We start from the raw sequence: 5103 nt of genomic DNA on the forward strand, positions 1-5103 counted from the left end.
TAAACTTCTTTTATTTTAAGTTATATATGTTAATAAGTAATAAGCTATATATGTTAGACCTTGTAATGGATTTTGTATACCAATATCTCTGTGAGGTTCTTCATATAAGGCTATAGCTCTACTGGACAACAAAAAGAAACTTTTTGTAAAGATAATAATAATCCTAAAATAATAAGTGGATTATATAGGTCATATATTTAATTGAGTACTCAAGTCACTGAAACCTACACTGAAAACACCTTACATTTGACAAAAAGTTTCAAAGGGAAACAGTGCAATATAACGTATTTTGTGCTGCTTTATTTAAGCTTCATTTGGTAGATATATTTATTAATAAAGTGACAGTATATAAAAAGAAATAGTTGAATATTTTAAGTGAAATTGACTTTAAAAAAATATTTTTACTTTATATTACTTTACAATACTGTTTTGGTTTTGCCATACATTGACATGAATCCACCACGGGTGTACATGAACTCCCAAACATGAATCCTCCTCCTACCTCACACCCCACATTATCCCTCCGGATCATCCCTGTGTACCAGCCCCAAGCATCCTGCATCCTGCATCGAACATAGACTGGCAATTTGTTTCTTACATGATAGTATACATGTTTCAATGCCATTCTCCCAAATCATCCCACCCTCTCCCTCTCTCTCAGAGTCCAAAAATCCGCTCTACACATCTGTGTCTCTTTTGCTGTCTCGCATACAGGGTCATCATTACCATCTTTCTAAATTCCATATATATGTGTTAGTATACTGTATTGGTGTTTTTCTTTCAGGCTTACTTCACTCTGTATAATTGGCTCCAGTTTCATCCATCTCATCAGGACTGATTCAAATGTATTCTATTTAATAGCTGAGTAATACTCCATTTTGTATATGTACCACAGCTTTCTTATCCATTCATCTGCTGATGGACATCTAGGTTGCTTCCATGTCCTGGTTATTATAAACAGTGCTGCGATGAACATTGGGGTATATGTGTCTCTTTCTATTCTGGTTTTCTCAGTGTGTATGCCCAGCAGTGGGATTGCTGGGTCGTAAGGTAGTTCTATTTGCAATTTTTTAAGGAATCTCCACACTGTTCTCCTTAGTGGCTGTACTAGTTTGCATTCCCACCAACAGTGTAAGAGGGTTCCCTTTTCTCCACATCCTCTCCAGCATTTATTGTTTGAAGACTTTTTGGATCACAGCCATTCTGACTGGTGTGAACTGGTACCTCATTGTGGTCTTGATCTGCATTTCTTTCATAATGAGTGATGTTGAGCATCTTTTCATGTGTTTGTTAGCCATCCGTATGTCTTCTTTGGAGAAATTTCTATTTAGTTCTTTGGCCCATTTTTTGATTGGGTCGTTTATTTTTCTGGAATTGAGCTGCAGGTGTTGCTTGTATATTTTTGAGATTAGTTGTTTGTCCATTGCTTCATTTGGTATTATTTTCTCCCATTCAGAAGGCTTTCTTTTCACCTTGCTTATATTTTCCTTTGTTGTACAGAAGCTTTAAATTTTAATTAGATCCCATTTGTTTATTTTTGCTTTCATTTCCAGTATTCTGGGAGGTGGATTATAGAGGATTCTGCTGTGATTTATGTCAGAAAATGTTTTGCCTATGTTGTCCTCTAGGAGTTTTATAGTTTCTGGTCTTACATTTAGATCTTTAATCCGTTTTGAGTTTATTTTTGTATGTGGTGTTAGAAAGTGATCTAGTTTCATTCTTTTATAAGTGGTTGACCAGTTTTCCCAGCACCACTTGTTAAAGAGATTGTTTTTAATCCATTGTATATTCTTGCCTCCTTTATCAAAGATAAGGTGTCCTTATGTGTGTGGATTTATCTCTGGACTTTCTATTTTGTTCCATTGATCTATATTTCTGTCTTTGTGCCAGTACCATACGGTCTTGGTGACTGTGGCTTTTTAGTAGGGTCTGAAGTCAGGCAGGTTGATTTCTCCAGTTCCATTCTTCTTTCTCAAGATTCCTTTGGTATTCAAGGTTTTTCGTATTTCCATACAAATTGTGAAATTATTTGTTCTAGTTCTGTGAAAAATACCCCTGGTAGCTTGATAGGGATAGCATTGAATCTGTAGATTGCTTTGGGTAGTATACTCATTTTCACTATATTGATTCTTCCAATCCATGAACATGGTATATTTCTCTTTTTTTTTAATTTATTTTTTTATTTTTATTTTTTAAATTTATTTTTTATTTTACTTTACAATTCTGTATTGGTTTTGCCATACATTGACATGAATCCACCACGGGTGTACATGCGTTCCCAAACATGAACCCCCCTCCCACCCCTCTCCCCACAACATCTCTCTGGGTCATCCCTGCGTACCAGCCCCAAGCATGCCATATCCTGCATCGGACATAGACTGGCAATTCGATTCTTACATGATATTATACATGTTTCAATGCCATTCTCCCAGATCATCTCACCCTCTCCCTCTCCCACTGAGTCCAAAAGTCCGCTATACACATCTGTGTCTTTTTTGCTGTCCTGCATACAGGGTCATCATTGCCATCTTTCTAAATTCCATATATATGTGTTAGTATACTGTATTGGTGTTTTTCTTTCTGGCTTACTTCACTCTGTATAATCGGCTCCAGTTTCATCCATCTCATCAGGACTGATTCAAATGTATTCTTTTTAACGGCTGAGTAATACTCCATTGTGTATATGTACCACAGCTTTCTTATGCATTCATCTGCTGATGGACATCTAGGTATCTAGGTTGTTTCCATGTCCTGGCTATTATAAACAGTGCTGCGATGAACATTGGGGTACATGTGTCTCTTTCAATTCTGGTTTCCTCAGTGTGTATGCCCAGCAGTGGGATCTAATAGTGTCCTCTTTGATTTCTTTCATCAGTGTTTTATAGTTTTCTATATATAGGTCTTTAGTTTCTTTAGGTAGGTATATTCCTAAGTATTTTATTCTTTTTGTTGCAATGGTGAATGGAATTGTTTCCTTAATTTCTTTTTCCACTTTCTCATTATTAGTGTATAGGAATGCAAGGGATTTCTCTGTGTTGATTTTATATCCTGCAGATTTACTATATTCATTGATTAGCTCTAGTAATTTTCTGGTGGAGTCTTTAGGGTTTTCTATGTAGATGATCATGTCATCTGCAAACAGTGAGAGTTTTACTTCTTCTTTTCTAATTTGGATTCCTTTTATTTCTTTTTCTGCTCTGATTGCTGTGGCCAAAACTTCCAGAACTATGTTGAATAGTAGTGGTGAAAGTGGGCACCCTTGTCTTGTTCCCGACTTTAGGGGAAATGCTTTCAATTTTTCACCATTGAGGATAATGTTTGCTGTGGGTTTGTCATATATAGCTTTTATTATGTTGAGGTATGTTCCTTCTATTCCTGCTTTCTGGAGAGTTTTTATCATAAATGGATGTTGAATTTTGTCAAAGGCCTTCTCTGCATCTATTGCGATAATCATATGGCTTTTATTTTTCAATTTGTTAATGTGATGAATTACATTGATTGATTTGTGGATATTGAGGAATCCTTGCATCCCTGGGATAAAGCCCACTTGGTCATGGTGTATGATCTCTTTAATGTGTTGTTGGATTCTGATTGCTAGAATTTTGTTGAGGATTTTTGCATCTATGTTCATCAGTGATATTGGCCTGTAGTTTTCTTTTTTTGTGGCATCTTTGTCAGGTTTTGGTATTAGGGTGATGGTGGTACCCAGCTAGGATCTCATTCAAATATGAAGGAGAAATCAAAAGCTTTACAGACAAGCAAAACCTGTGAGAATTCAGCACCACCAAACCAGCTCTCCAACAAATGCTAATGGATATTCTCTAGACAGAAAACACAAAAAGGGTATATAAACCCGAACCCAAAACAATAAAGTTAATGGCAACGGGATCATACTTATCAATAATTACCTTAAACATAAATGGATTGAATGCCCCAACCAAAAGGCAAAGACTGGCTGAATGGATACAAAAACAAGATCCCTATATATGCTGCCTACACGAAACCCACCTCAAAACAAGGGACACATACAGACTGAAAGTGAAGGGCTGGAAAAATATATTCCATGCAAATAGAGACCAAAAGAAAGCAGGAGTGGCAATACTCATATCTGATAAAATAGACTTTAAAACAAAGGCTGTGAAAAGAGATAAAGAAGGCCACTACATAATGATCAAAGGATCAATCCAAGAAGAAGATATAACAATTATAAATATATATGCACCCAACATAGGAGCACCACAATATGTAAGACAAATGCTAACAAGTATGAAAGGGGAAATTAACAATAACACAATAATAGTGGGAGACTTTAATACCCCACTCACACCTATGGACAGATCAACTAAACAGAAAATTAACAAAGAAATGCAAACTTTAAATGATACAATAGACCAGTTAGACCTAATTGATATCTATAGGACTTTTCACCCAAAAACAATGAATTTCACCTTTTTCTCAAGTGTTCACAGAACCTTCTCCAGGATAGATCACATCCTGGGCCATAAATCTAACTTTGATAAATTCAAAAACATTGAAATCATTCCAAGCATTTTTTTTCTGACCATAATGCACTAAGATTAGATCTCAATTACAGGAGAAAAACTATTAAGAATTCCAACATATGGAGGCTGAACAACACGCTTCTGAATAACCAACAAATCACAGAAGAAATCAAAAAAGAAATCAAAATATGCATAGAAATGAATGAAAATGAAAACACAACAACCCAAAACCTGTGGGACACTATAAAAGCAGTGCTAAGAGGAAAGTTCATAGCAATACAGGCATACCTCAAGAAACAAGAAAAAAGTCAAATAAATAACCTAACTCTATACCTAAAGCAACTAGAAAAGGAAGAAATGGAGAACCCCAGAGTTAGTAGAAGGAAAGAAATCTTAAAAATTAGGGCAGAAATAAATGCAAAAGAAACAAAAGAGACCATAGCAAAAATCAACAAAGCCAAAAGCTGGTCCTTTGAAAGGATAAATAAAATTGACAAACCATTAGCCAGACTCATCAAGAAACAAAGGGAGAAGAATAAAATCAATAAAATTAGAAATGAAAATGGAGAGATCACAACAGACAACACAGAAATACAAAGGA

General features: G+C 35.5%; 1 long non-coding RNA gene across 1 annotated transcript; it reads right to left on the bottom strand.

Annotated features, from left to right (window-relative positions):
- Positions 1–404: 404 nt before the first annotated feature.
- Positions 405–2332, bottom strand: LOC120883275. The gene is made up of 2 exons (XR_005725723.1): positions 2291–2332; positions 405–492 (listed from the first exon to the last, which is right to left on the bottom strand). It is a non-coding gene; the product is annotated as an uncharacterized LOC120883275 (long non-coding RNA).
- Positions 2333–5103: the final 2771 nt, after the last annotated feature.

Source organism: Oryx dammah, unplaced genomic scaffold, assembly GCF_014754425.2.
Source record: "Oryx dammah isolate SB20612 unplaced genomic scaffold, SCBI_Odam_1.1 HiC_scaffold_24, whole genome shotgun sequence".
Classification (NCBI taxonomy): Eukaryota; Metazoa; Chordata; class Mammalia; order Artiodactyla; family Bovidae; genus Oryx; species Oryx dammah.